This window comes from Camelus dromedarius, chromosome 8 (assembly GCF_036321535.1).
Source record: "Camelus dromedarius isolate mCamDro1 chromosome 8, mCamDro1.pat, whole genome shotgun sequence".
NCBI lineage: Eukaryota > Metazoa > Chordata > Mammalia > Artiodactyla > Camelidae > Camelus > Camelus dromedarius.
Genome location: NC_087443.1, coordinates 16,938,282 through 16,952,892, shown reverse-complemented (window position 1 = coordinate 16,952,892; position 14,611 = coordinate 16,938,282). Strand labels below are relative to the sequence as shown.

At 42.8% G+C, this 14,611-nt stretch overlaps 1 non-coding gene across 1 annotated transcript; it reads left to right on the top strand.

The window, feature by feature from the left end:
* Positions 1-393: 393 nt before the first annotated feature.
* Positions 394-467, top strand: TRNAT-GGU (transfer RNA threonine (anticodon GGU)). Its single transcript has one exon. It is a non-coding gene; the product is annotated as a tRNA-Thr (tRNA).
* The last annotated feature ends 14,144 nt before the right edge of the window (positions 468-14,611 follow it).

The window sequence follows — 14,611 nt, the reverse complement described above, 5'->3', positions numbered from 1 at the left end:
ACTTCTGTGAGCACAATGGTAAGTCACCACCTCATCTCCCCCATTCCCCAAAGTTAGGTGTAGGCGCACTATTGCTGAGTATCATGTCTGTCCCCTCTGAGACACATGCTCGGGGTAGGCAGCAGTGCCTGCCACACTGGAAGTGGCACAAGTCAGTTCCCAGGTTCATGAATTTAGCTTCTCAGATATTGAACCCAGTCCTTACAAATGGTCATGAAACTGGTCATAGAAAACTTTAAAAGCTTTAAGAAGTGTTTCATTTGTTAGGAGTGTTTAGGATAAACAATTGCTTTCTCAAGGTGTGATTCCTGAGGAGCTGGACTGGCAGTTGAAGGCTGTTTTCAGGAAGTCACTTTCTTTCTTTTTTTTTAAAATGTAGATCATTTTGTGGGGGGAGGGTATAGCTCAAGTGGTAGAGCACCTGCTTGGTAGGCATGAGGTCCTGGGTTCAACCCCCAGTACCTCCTCCAAGGAGAAATAAATAAACCTAATTACTTCCCCCCACCAAAAAAAAAAAAAAGAAGAAAAAATAAGAAAAGGTCAATTCCAACTTTAGTCATTTTATTTATTTAAAAAAACCTAAAAAGTTTTTCTAATGGAGGTACTGGGGATTGGACCCAGGACCTCACACATGTTAATCACACGTTTTTACCACTGTGCTACATCCCCAACCCCACAGGAAGTCACTTTCGAGGAGGGCTGGCCATTTGCCCTGCTTCTTGGGCAGGCACTCCTTATCAGACTTCCTGGAGCCATCCATTTGGGTCTGATTTCTTATTTACCTGATGGGAGAGCTGGATGCGAAGCACTGAGACTTACAGGGAAATCAAACCTCAGATGAGGCAAGGCTGGGAGGAATGGGTGATGGAGAAGCATCCTCAGCTGGGTGGGTGCAGATGCGAACCTAGAGGTATCAAAAGTCAAGAGAGAGGAAGCTGCAAGATCTAGCCCTGAACCCTTTCTTCCCCTTCTGGACTCAGTGCTGCAAATGATACCAAAGACCTTGTGTGGAAGGAGGGATGTCTGTTGGCAAGAGTGGCCACCTGAAAATCAGCGGTCACACCCAGGACTCTCTGTTTTGCTCATGTCAGTCGCTGCCACAGCTCCTCACACTCCCAGACTGTGCTTTCCCCCTTCTGCAAGCCCTACCTATTGCTCTGAGAAGAACATAGATGCATCCTCAAAGCCATTAAAGGTAATAAGACAGGAATTATCTAAGACCGACCAGCGAGAAAAGGGAAGTAGCTAGTATCATGTCTGGCACACAGTGGGAGCATAACGTGTTTTTCCCTACCTTCCAAGATGGCCTGGATGTCACAGGCATCAGGAGAAAGCTGAGATTGTGTATTTTGAAGGGTCTGGTAGAGGAGGGGAAAGATCCTATTCATGAGAGAACCAGAGGAAGGGCAGAGGGAATCTTGCCCTCTGAGGCTTCTCCCAGTTGTCTGAGAAATACTGAACTTCCACCTGGACCCACTTCCTGTGCTGGCCCCCCTCAGGAGCCGCCCTGCAATTCTCAGGTCCCCCTCCTAGTGCTCAGGGTGCTGGCCTCCAACTGGTCTGGAGCCCACAGATCTGGGTCTCACTTCCTTTGAGGACCATGGGGGAGGGAGGCAGCCTGATACTGCTAACCTGCCTGCCTGTATGAGTGCAGGAGGCGAGCAGGTCTAAGACAGGGTGTAAGGGTAGCAGCTGTCTGAACGACGGAGGGACGAAGGGCCTCTTCCCAGATCTAGGCTTGCTGATTCCTGCGCGTTAGGGAGGCGGCGGGAGGGGATCCCTTAAACGCTGCGGAATCCAAGAACCTTCCAGGTGAAGCGATACGGAAACGATGCAGGGAGTATCTCAAGAATGGGGTTATGGGGGTCTCTGCAACAGCCACTCCCTCGGAGTCTGGAGTGAGGGTTAGGCGCCATTTAGGTGCTTCGGAGCTCCAGAAGGAACTCCATCTGCTTCTAACAGGCCCCTTGCAAAAAGCTGTTCATGCCCACTCTCCGTCAAAGGGGCCGAGAAACAGCCAATCGGAGCAGGGCCATGGTGGATTCCATCCCATCAGTTCCAAGGGACGGCCGTTGAGGCGGGGCCGTGGGTGAAGCCGCCTGTGAGGAGAGGGCCCAGGCAGTGTGGGCAGGGCTTTCCGGTCGCGAGACGGTCCCGCCCCGCACCCCCCCCGCCCGGATTGGCTGCTGCGATTCACCCGGGTGTCCGTCAAGCAGCCGCACTATTGCGCTGGCGCAGCGCTGCTTGATCCTCAGCGTCCTCCTGTAAAGGCGCCGGCTCTGGTTAAGTGATTGCTGGCTCCTTTGTGCCCCCCATTCATCCATTCATGCCGCCGCAGTGCCACAGTCTTTTGGAGGTCGTGGTCTTACAGGGAGCCTAGAGGCTGTGAGGGATAGCTGACGTGAAAGGACAGCGCATAGGGTGAGCTCAGAGCAGGCCAGGGAGGATGCGGGAGAGCCTAGGAGGCGGCCGTGTGGAGTGAGGTCGGGAAGCCAGCAGGTGGACCTGGGACCGGGGAGGGCTTCAAGCAGGGGAGAGACGTTGTTAGATTTACATTTGAGAGGGCCCATCGAAGGGTGAGGATGAAGACGTGTGCAAGAGGAGAGGAGTGGCAAGGGTTCACAAAACTGAGCTGCCAGGCGACTTCTCATGACCCTTCTTCATTTCGCTTCCGTTAGCTCAGTAATGCTTTCCTCCTACCCCACAGGGCGCTTAGCTTCCTTGCCCAACTACTGCGCATGTCTGTCTCTCATCCACCAGACTACTCAGCCCTTGGCATTATGATCGAAGTACCGTGTGGACACACCTCCCAGTCAACAACTTATGAAAAAAACCTCCCCCAGTCCTAACCTGTCTATTTCAGGTCACTCCCCTATCCACCTGGTCACACAGGCCACCACTAAGCACATCATCTGTAGGTTATCTGTTTGATACGTGTCACCCCCTCAGATTATGAGGGAACTAGTTCCCCTTAAGGGAACTAGCACCCGTCGCTCTGTGCAGCCACTGCATCCACAATGGCAGTCTTGGTGAGTGCTTGCTACCTGGCAGTCTGTTCTCCAGGACTTTCTGTACATTAACTCATGTCATCCTCACAACAGTCTTTCCAGGGAGGACTCTCTCATCTGATTTATGGATGAGGAAATGAGGTGAAGAGAAGTTAGGAGAAGTACCCATCCTCACTGCTGGAAGTGGCTGCCTGGCCCCAGAAGCATCTCTTAACCACCACTCTCCATGTTAAATTGTGCATATGATCAATTATTTCTGTGATTTAAAGATAGCTTTGTTATGATTCACCTACTAAACAATTCTCCCCTTTAGACTGTACAATTTCAGTGTTTTTAAGGATGTTTACGGAGTTTGTACACATTTTATATATAAATATTTTTTTCTTTAGTCCTGCATGTGTATGTGATTTTTAGGCTGATGACTATTTTGATATTTTGTGTCAATAAATGTACATTTTCTTTTCATTAGGGTGCCAATTGTTGAAAAGTTGGTCTTACTATCCATGTACTATGTGTACCATGCTTTTGAAATAATTTATAACTTGATTTTACAACTTTCAAGGTATTTTCATTCTAATATGATTATGTGATATTTCTTTACTGACTCTCTCTGTCTCTCTCTCTCTCTATACACATATTTTTTTTTGGTGGGGGGAGGTAGGTTTACTTGTTTGTTTATTTTTGGAGGAAGTACTGGCGATTGAACCCAGGAGACCTTGTGTATGCTAAGCATGCACCCTACCACTTGAGCTATTACTCCTCGCCCCCTTTTTTTATTCAACATATATTTTGAATCTCACTACTGTTCCTGCATTTTTCCGGTAACTGCGGGTTCCCATCAGGTAATGCAGAACTGCACCGAGTGGCTGACATGATGGGGTCTAGTAGGAAAAAGAAATGGATGGTATAGTATTTCAAGTATTAATTGATGAATGTAGTGAAGACAGAAAGTGGCTGAGATGCAGCGAGTGATGCAATAGAGAGACTGCTTTGTGAGATTGGGAGGTTAGAGCTGGTCAGTGTTAGAAACTTAGGTTTAGAACATTTGTCTGACATGGTCATAAATTTCCCTTTGCTCCCTTTTTTTTTTTTTCCCCTTGTAAACCAAGCCAACAAAGTCAAATATATACCCAGGTTTTAGATTAGAGCGTAATTTATGAGAAGGATTTCTTATCTAGAACCAGTTGCTCTTATTCCAAGAAATGTCACTCCTCCTAACTTGTTTATCTACATCTTTGTATAAGTTAGTTATAATAAGATTAAGTGTCTGATAAGGAGAATTACTTACTTATTTGGCAGTAACAGAGTAAAGGAATGTTTTTACTGGCACTGAATATTAAAGTTGAAAACTGAAATAGATAAACAAGTTTATACTGTATAGCACAGGGAAACATGTTCAATATCTTGCAGTAGCTCATGGTGAAAAAGAATACGAATACGGATATGTGTATATTCATGTACGACTGAAGAATTGTGCTGTACACCAGAAATTGACACAACATTGTAAACTGACTATACCTCAATAAAAAAAAAAATTAAAATAAAGTTGAAAACTGAAAATAGTGGCTCAACAGATCATAGGTACTGTGATTGGAAAGGGTCTTAGTTCTGTGTTTGTTAGCACAGAATGTGACTCAGGGTGTCAGTAGTTTCTAGAACTCTGTCTGTTAAATAAAGAATGCATTGAATCTGTGGCCACCTGAAATCTGGATTCAAATGCAATCCGAGCTTGACAAAGTGTTTGTTGTCTTCACTGCAGCAGCTCATCTAAAACCCGGGCAACATTTTGCGGTCATTTGTTATGTAGTTTTACCAAAAAACAAAGGGAGCTATTGTTGCATTCTACTCCCATCAGACTACAAGAGAGAATAACAAGTACTTCCAAGCAACGTTTACAAGATTAAAAAGAACTATTGAAGGTTAGTAAACAATGGGAAATAAGTCATAGTAAAAAAACTGAGTAGCAGAGTTTTAACCTTTTTCCTGTCATGTAGAACGTCGTGTAGTTTGACGTATGAAGTCTTGAGAGCTAGTACTTGCCTTCAAGTTCTTAATAAACTAGTAAAATATTAATATATTAACTTCTAATGATCAACGTTGGAATTTTCCACAGTGAGGGTCTGAAGCCACCCCCTCCACCACAGAGCCTTTGGAGAACCAGTTTTGCGGCTAGGGGTGGATGGAGTTGACTATATTTCACTTTTTCATCCGTGGTGACGCAGACCTTCTGAGTTCCTAGGCTTGGGCAGAGAAGGGTGCACCGCATTTCAGTTCCATTTGCAAGTCGGCACACCTGCCTTGGAAAACAAGAGGCATTGCGTCTGAAAACTGAAATAGAGCAAACATGGTGCCCAGCATAGATGTTCTAGGTGTCTCCCTCAGGGCAGACACACCTGCCCCAGCAGATCCCCAATGGCAGGTCCTGGAAGTAGGATAAAAACGGGCCCAATGCCGGAAGTGCTATCTAAGAAAAGAACACAAAACTATGAACATAACAAGTTTATGTGAAAGTTTATTTTGATCTAGAATGACAAAATGGAGGGGTGAGGGAGCACATTTGAAGGGACAGGACAATTCAAAGCCACAAGGGCCAAGTCTCCCATCTCAGGTCCTTCAGGGTCTTTCTCAGCAGTTAATTAGATGCTCACAAGCTTCTAAATTAGGTCATCGTGCCCATTTGACAGGTGAGAAACGGAAGCCTGGAGGGATTAAGTGAATTCCCCAAGACCAGTCTGACTCCAGAGTCCCCGGTATCTGTTCAGCACCACACTTTGTAATACTATGCCATTTTTGGGGGTTGGTTGGGGGAGGTTTATCTATGATTTATTTATTTTTAATGGGAGTACTAGGGATTGAACCCAGGACCTTGTGCATTCTAAGCATGCACTCTACCACTGAGCTTAGAACCCTCCCTTCACGCCACCCCCTGCCCCGCCCTTACTCTGCAATATTAACTCATTGCATCACAACAGCACTATGAAGTTTGACCCTCTCAATACTCTTTTTTATATTTGGGGAAGCAGAGGCAAGGAGAAGCCAGATGGCAAGTGGTGAGACCAGAATTAGAATCCGGAAGGTCAGGTTCCATAATCTAGGCCTCCAGGCCATAGACAGGGGCAGTGTTTGTAGAAGAAACCCAAATGTGGCCTGGGGGGTGAGACTGAGTGGGGGAGGGGAAGAGGAGAATGTTGGAAAACGGTGGATTGAGTTTGAGAGTTGACGCTTGCTTCCTGTCTTCCCAAGTCCCTCCACTGTTAACTCACCCCACATTCTCCAGGAGCCTGCTAAGTGCCAGCAGGGAGCTGGTCTTGGTTCTGCTGATGCACTGAGCAGACTGCATGGGGTGGATGAGGCCATTAGCCGTCCTCAGTGGATTAGAACAGGCCCCGCTTTCATCAACCAGGCAAGGGTCTTCATCGAAGCCCAGAAAGGTGACTGGGTCCTTCAAATTGACAGTTCTTTATTAGTCTCAGCAGGACAAAGGTAGCTGGGAGGAAACCCACAGTCAGTTTTGTTTTCTCCAGGCAAACGCTATAAAAGTTTTTATGTATAGGAAAATATACATCATGTGTATGAAGGAGAACAGGGAAACGCATTCACCAGGGGAAGGAGGAGGGGAAACAGACCATGGCAGCCAGGTTTCAGAAGCTATGAGCCTGGACCTACCACAGCAGAGGCAGCACCCCAACCTGTCCTGGGGAAAGCCCCGAAATAAGCTAATTTGTTATCAATGAGTCCCAGAAAGGGAATTAAGGTGCCTAGGACCTTCTGAAAGTGGGAGTTCGGGTGGGGCTGGAGGACTGCCTGGAAGCCCATGGGAACAGCAAAGGTAAGGGCTCTTCTGGTTGGCGGGTCCTCCTACCTGGCCCTCAGCCTTTTTATGTGTCTGTCTCCCAAACCCTTGGTGTTGCTTTCTGTGTCTGTCTGGGACCTTGTTTCCCGCGGCCCCCCGCCCCGATTTCTCTGGTCTCTGAGTTGTAGGCATCTTTATTTCTGTATCTTTGCTGTGTCCAGGTGTCTCAATACCTCCCTGCATTTGCCTCTCTGTAACATTAATGTGGTCCAGATGTCCCCGTTGGTATCTCCCTCCAGGCCAAGCCTTGCACCTCCTCCCTCAGGCCACAGTCCCACGAGGCACAAAGCAAGTGGTTAGCTCACCATTTTACTCACCCAGGGATGGCCCTTTCTGTGGCCTGGCTTCTGAGTCAGGCAAATAAGAGATGTGGGATCCCATCCGTGGGAGACTGGGCCGAGTCTACCCGCAATGGCCACTAGGCGGCAGTCAAGGACTGTTTCAGCATCGTTCCCTTCCTCTGCCGCGCTCACTGCACAGGTGAGCGTGGAGTAGATTTGGGGTGCAGCAAATTTGTTCTAACCTGAAGTTTTCTTTAAAAGTTAGAAGTAGCTCGTTAATTCTCCTGACATTTAAAAGGTTTATTAAGTTACTATTGTGCCAGATGTTCCTTGTTAGGCCCTAGTTTCCTCTACTCTAACTTGGGGTTAATGGAATAATCTACCTTGGGGAGGTAATTTGAGGAGATCGCCTGGCACATACTTAGTGCTCAGTGCCTGTGAAATGCTATTCTCATCAATTCTCATATTTCTCATCTATTCTTACCACTGGCTGGTGCTACCCCCTTGGGTCAGTATTCCCACTGGTGCCCTTCGCACTGGACTGGACAGGACCATCCTTGGCTTGACCTGGCTGGAGATTTGGGTGGGAAAAACTTGTCTTAATAGCATCCAGATGCCTTAACAACTATACTTAACTAACCATTAAGTGTCTTAATATATATTTATTGAATCACTGCATACACTTTATCTATTAAAAATATAAAAATTTTTTCCCTATATATATATAGTATCCATTTAAACATAATATTCATCTAACTACTATATATGCAAATGGCTATCTTGGCCAATCTACAGAGATAAATGTGCATATTTGCATATCTATAACATTTCTCCACTTAGAAATAACTTAAGCACTTTTTCTTCATTTTTTTCAATATTTATGTAACCACTATATTTGTCTAATCACATAATTTTTTTGTTTTATTTATTTTATTATTATTTTAAAAGTTTTTTATGGGGTAGGTAATTAAGTTTATTTGTTTATTTTTAATGGAGGTAATGGGGATTGAATCCAGGACCTCATGCATGCTAAGCACACGCTCTAGCATTGAACTATATACCCTCACCCCTTAACCACATAATTTTTATTAAACCAGTCTGCATTTCTATGTGTAGGGAGATAGATGTGTAATACATTTCTTGCATAGATGGCATGTCAGATTCCTTCTCTGTTTTATAAAATTTTTTTTAGGGGGGTGTTAGGTAATTAGGTTTATTTACTTATTTATTTTAGATGGAGGTACTGGGGATTGAACCCCTGACCTCTCGGGTGCTAATCATGTGCTCTACCACTTGAACTATACCCTTCCCACCGACATTCACATTTTCAAAGACAACGCTTCCCACTTTTTTCAACAGAGACCCATGCCAGGTTGGGTAATTAATATAAATGACATTTTATGTACAGTATTGCCTTTTTTTTCCCTCTCAAACTCCCCTTTATTTTATTTTTGTAATTTTTTTCTCTTTTAAAATTTTATTGAGGTATTGTCAGTTTACAATGTTGTGTCAATTTCTGGTGTGCAGCATAATTCCTCAGCCATACATGAATATACATATATTCATTTTCATATTCTTTTTTACCTTGAGCTACTACAAGTTATTGAATGTATTTCCCCATGCTATACAGTACAAGCTTGTTTATCTATTTTATATATACCAGTCAATATCTGCAAATCTCGAACTCCCAGTTTATCCCTTCCCACCCCTCTCCTCTGGCAACCACAAGTCTGTATGCTATGTCTGTAAGTCTGTTTCTGTTTTATATATAAGTTCATTTTTTTTTTTTTAGATTCCACATATGAGTGATATCATATGGTATTTTTCTGTCTCTTTCTGGCTTACTTCACTTAGAATGACATTCTCCAGGTCCATCCATGCTGCTGCAAATAGCATTATTTTATTACTTTTATGGTTGAGTAGTACTGTTTTCTTGGTTCCTGCTTTTCCACTGCTCTGTTCTACAAAGCATTTTTCTTAAGTAACTACAGTCACTGCACAGTTAAATAAAACAAGTAAGGGGCCCTTTAGGTTCCTGCAAGCTAGCGTGGGAGGATTACATATCTGGGTACACATTTCTCTGCAAAAACTGGTTATCTAATGAAACAAGTAGTCCAAGGAAGTGCCAGACTAGACTCTGCCTACCGGCTAGTCTGTTTGCCATGGGGCGCACATCTGCAAATCTACACGGAATTTACAGGTAAGTGCCTGATTGTGTGTATGTAACACATACCCGCACATACACACACTCACACCCACATACATATATATGTAAAAGGATATATATGTATGTATGCACATATAAATATACCTAACTCATGTCCTTATTTACCAGTTTAGATCTGTAGGGCAGTTCACTGCAGTAACACAAGGTACCAGCCTGGAAGCCTTAGGTCACCCATGCGTCCATCCTCATCCGCTTTACAGAGGAGCTTTCTCTGTCCTCAGCGTTTGGGGGTGGGCCAAGCACAATCAGGGAATGGAAGTCTCTGCGTGGATCCTCCCTGTCGCTGCCATCATAGGAGCTGCTTGAGCTGCTCAGACTGTTTTTTTTTTTCTTTTTTAATAAAACATTTCTTGTTTTGTGTTTGTCTGATGTTTTCTCATGATTAAATTAAGGTTATTTATTCTTGGTCAGAACACTGGGGCAGTAGGTGACATGTCCTCAGGGTGTCAGACTGGAGACATGTGTGTTCACCTGTTCCCATTGCTGATGTTAATTTAGGTCTTGCCTGATTTCTCCACTGCGTAATCATTAATTTTCCCCTTCCTTTCACCTAATAAGCAATCTGCAGAGAGACACTTTAAGACTGTGCAAATATCCTGTTGATAATCAAAATTTCCCTCTGGACTTAGCACCATCGATCATTCTTGCCTGATCAAATTTTACCTACTTTAAAAAAAAATTATTTATTTTTTTATTTGTTTAGAGGGGAGGTAATTATTTTTTAAATGGAGGTACTGGGGACTGAGCCTAGGACGTCATGCATGCTAAGCATGCATTCTACCACTGAGCTATACCCTCCCCATAAATTTTACTGCCTTTTTTAATCCTTCTAAATTTCTTGTGTATTTCTTTGAGGCACAGCATATGGTCAATTTTAACAAATGTTTCAAGTGTAATATGGGAAGAATGGGAGTTCTGTTGTTGAGGGAGTACAGTGTCAATTAGGTCAAGTTTGTTGATCATGTTGTTTGTTTTTTCTATATTTTTACTAATTTTTCACCTGCTGGTTCTGGCGGCCACGGAGAGAGGATTGCTAAAGTCTCTTACTGTGATGGTGATGCTGGGGAAGAAGATGTTTTCTTCTACCCCTCCAGGGTCTTCTGGCTGTTTAAAGAATTAAATTGATGTGAGCCAGATTAACAGAAGAGAGTCAAACCAAAGTTTAATAACATGTGTACATGGGAGAGACCCAGGAAAACTGAGTGACCCTCCAAAATGGTTGAAGCCCTCATCTTAAACGTAGTCTTTGGCAAAAGACAAAGAGGATATTGGGGGTAGTGGCTGGGACTTCAAAGAGGAGGAAGGCAACTGACATGTAGGTGAAGAAGCAAATGTTCCGTAAACAATTATTTGCTGGGTCCTGCAGAGACAAGGAGACACGGGAATTTTAACCAACAGACCTGGCTATATTCCTCGCTGCGTACACACCTAGTTCTTACTGCAGATAGCTCCCCTCCTGGGATGGGTCCCCTATCTGCACCCGTTAGGCAGTTACAGGGAAGATCAAAAAGGTTAAAAATAATCAGCCTAAATTAATCCTCATGCCAAAGAGACACAATTTGGGGTGTAAATTTTGCTCTTCCATAGTGACTTTGACCATTTATTTCTCTTTTGAGTTCTACCAGTTTGCTTTATATACATTCAAGTTACGAATGACCTGAGCATAAATCAACACTTCATTTCTTTGCATGGCCAAATAATATTCTATTGTATGGGTATATCATATTTTGTTTTCCATTCGTCCACTGATGGACATTTGGGTTGTTTACACCTTTTGGCTATCATGAACGAAGGTGCTGTAACATTTGTGTACAAGTTTTGGTGTAGAAATATGTTTCCATTTCTTTTGGGTGTATACCTGTAAGTGTAATTGCTGGGTCACACGGTAACCATGTTCATTTGGGGAACCATTTTCCAAACACCATTTTACATTCTTACAGTGTATGGGGTTCCAGGATCTTCACATCCTCACCAATACTGGTTGTTACCTGACTTTTTGATTCTGACCATCCTAGTGGGGGTGAAGTGGCTTCATGGTGGTGTTGATTTGCATTGATCTGATGACTAATGTCAAGCATGTTTTCATGTGCTTATTGGCTATTCATATATCTTCCCTGGCAAAATGTCTATTCAGATTCTCTGCTCATTTTAAAATTGGGTTATCTGTCTTTTTATTATTGAATTATAAGAGTTCTTTTGACATTTTAGATACAAGTCCCTTAGTAGATATATGATTTTCAAGTATTTCCTCCCATTCTGTGTGTTGTCTTTTTCATTTTCTTGATGTCGTCCTTTGAAGCACAAAAGCCTTTAATTTTGATGAAGTCCAGTTTAATCTATTTTTTCTTTTGCTGCTTGTGCTTTGGGTGTCATAGCTAAGAATCCTTTGCCAAATCCAAGGTCACAAAATGTTTACCACATGTTTTATCCTGAGAGTTTTATAGTTTTAGCTCTTACATTTAAGTCTTTTTGAGTTAACGTTTTTAGATGGTGTGAAGTAAGTGTCCTACTTAACTTTTTTGCATGTGGGTATGTACTTGACACAGCACTATGTGTTGAAAAGACTGTTTTTTCCCCATTGACTGCTCTTGGCATTCTTGTTGAAAATCAACTGATCGTAGATACATGGGTTTATTTCTGGACTCTCAGTTCCATCCCATTCTCTATCTTTGTGCCAGTACCACACTGTATTGATTATCATTGCCTTGTAATAAGTTTTAATTACTTACTAGTAATCAATTTAATTAATTCAGTAATTAAATTACTAAAGTTCATAAATTAAAGTAATTACTAATAAAATACCAGGAAATGTGATTCCTCCTCCTTTATTCTTTTTTTGTTGTTGTTAGGGGAGGCTGTAGCTAGCTTTATTTAATTATTTTTTTAATGGAGGTTCTGGGGATGGAACCTAGGGCCTCGTGAGTGCTAAGCATGCACTCTACCACTTGAGCTACACTCTCCCCCCACTTTATGCTTTTTCAGGATTGTTTTGTCCATTCTATGTTCCTTGCAATTCCATATGAATTTTTCTATCAGCATGCCAGTTTTTTCAAAGAAATCAGCTGAGATTCTGATAGGAATTGTAGTGGATTTGTAGATCAGTTTGGGGAGAATTGCCATCCTAATGTTAAATCTTCTGATTCATGAACATTTGGTATTTCCCCATTTATTTAGATCTCCTTCAATAATGTTTTATATTTTTCAGAGTACAAGTTTTCCAAGTGTTTGGTAAATTTTTTAAAAAAATTTTTTTAGGGGAAGTCATTAGGTTTATTTATTTATTTCTTAATGGAGGTACTGGGGATTGAACCCAGAACATCAATGTGTGCTAAGCAGGCACTCTACCACTGAGCCATAGCCTCCCCGCCAGTAAATTTATTCTTAAGAATTTTATTCTTTTTAATACTATTTTCTTAAGTTCATGTTTGTTCATTGCAAGTGTATACAGATACAACTGTCTTTCTTGTATTGGTATTTTATCCTGTAACCTTGCTGAACTCATTTATTAGTTTTAATAGTTTTTATAGTTCTATAAACAAGATTATGTCACCTGTGAGTAGAGACACTTTCACTTCTTCCTTACAATCTGAGTATGTCTTTTCTTTCTTTTTCTTGCTTAATTAATCTGGCTAGAACCTCCAGTACAATTTTGTTTTTTTTTAATTTTTACTCTTTTAAATTAAAAAAAATTTTAATTGAAGTATAGTCAGTTACAGTGTGTCAATTTCTGGTGTATATGTCCCAGTAAAAAATATATGTATTTATTTCTCCAGTACAATTTTGAATAGAAGTGGCAAGAGCAGACATTCTTGTCTTACGTCCTGATCTTAGGGGAAAAGCAGCTCTGAATGCTGATTCCCCTCCACCTTTCCTGGTTTGTTTTTGTTGCTGTTTGTTTGCTTATTTGTTTTGTGACTTCATTTGTCTATTTTAGTGAAGTCTATTTCCCCTGGACGGTGGAACCTCTGGTGATACTTTTCAGAGGGCACAGTCTTCTGCTCATGCACGTTCACCCTGGGGCGACCATGTTTTCAGGGGGGCTCTTTTGACTATTGCTTCCTTTGATCTCTGTTAAGCTGTCGGTCTCATTGGTATCACACCCATAGCCTAGGCTCCGCTGATCACTGGCTAATCGCTGTATTGTTTTCTACAGCGCCTTGGGGCATAAATTGTTCATCAGTCTGATCCAATTAAATTCAGGCAAGGGTAATTTTTGATGCCAGTTATTGAGCAGGTGAGCTCCTAGGAACTATCTGTTTTCCTGGTTCTCTCTGGTGAATTAGCTGGCCTATGGTTTAGTTTGTTGCTCTTAATTAAGAGGAGCTATAGTTTTTAAGAATACCCTTAAACTTGAATTTCACACTCTGCTTCAAAAAAGTCAGTTCCTTTGGGGAGAGCTTCAGAGCTCTCTTTCTAATTGACTGCTCCTCCTCGCTGCCCTGTCCACTGAGCAGGGGGCTGGGTGGGTGTGGTAGCCTCTGGTCTTCTCGGCTTGCTTTTCCTGGTATGGAACCTCTGTCCTACCAAAGAGCTGGGGAAAGAGTGATCAGGACCCCAGTATTCTTGGCCTGCTGCACCTGGGCTCGAGCCTCTACCCTGTAGGTCCAAGAAGGGAGCCCCTGGCCTCTTGGCTACACTTCCCAGGAACTTAGCCTCTTCAGCTTGGAGTTGTAGATGGGAGATGCTGGTGGCCTTCCTCTCCTGGTGAAATACACTAACCTTTTGGATAAGAAAACCGCTCTTGTGTTTCTCTTTTATTCTCATGCTACTATCATGCTCACAACACTTCTGACACCAGATGTGTGGATTTTCCACATATCAAACAATCCTGTGACACCAAATGGGTGTCCTACAATCCAATTCAGTTCTGACACTCTTTACCTGCAGTTAGCATCGGATCCCACAGGCTAAGAATTCGGTCCCACTGCCCCAGATGCCAATCTCAAGTCCCAGGTTGTCACTTGTACTTCTAGTTGACAGGCTATTGGTGTTCCCATGACCCCTCTGGGGTTTGATGATTTGCTGGAATATCTCATAGAACTGAGGGTAACACTTATTTATATTTACTGATTTAAAAAAGGATATAGTAAAGGACACAGATGAGCAGTCAGATGAAGAGATACACAGGGAAAGGCATGTGGGAAGGGGCACAGGGCTCCCACACACTTTCCAGCCAAGTCACTCGTCCAGCACCTCCCAACCAAAAGCTCTGTACTTCGGAAATTTTTATGGAAGTTTCATC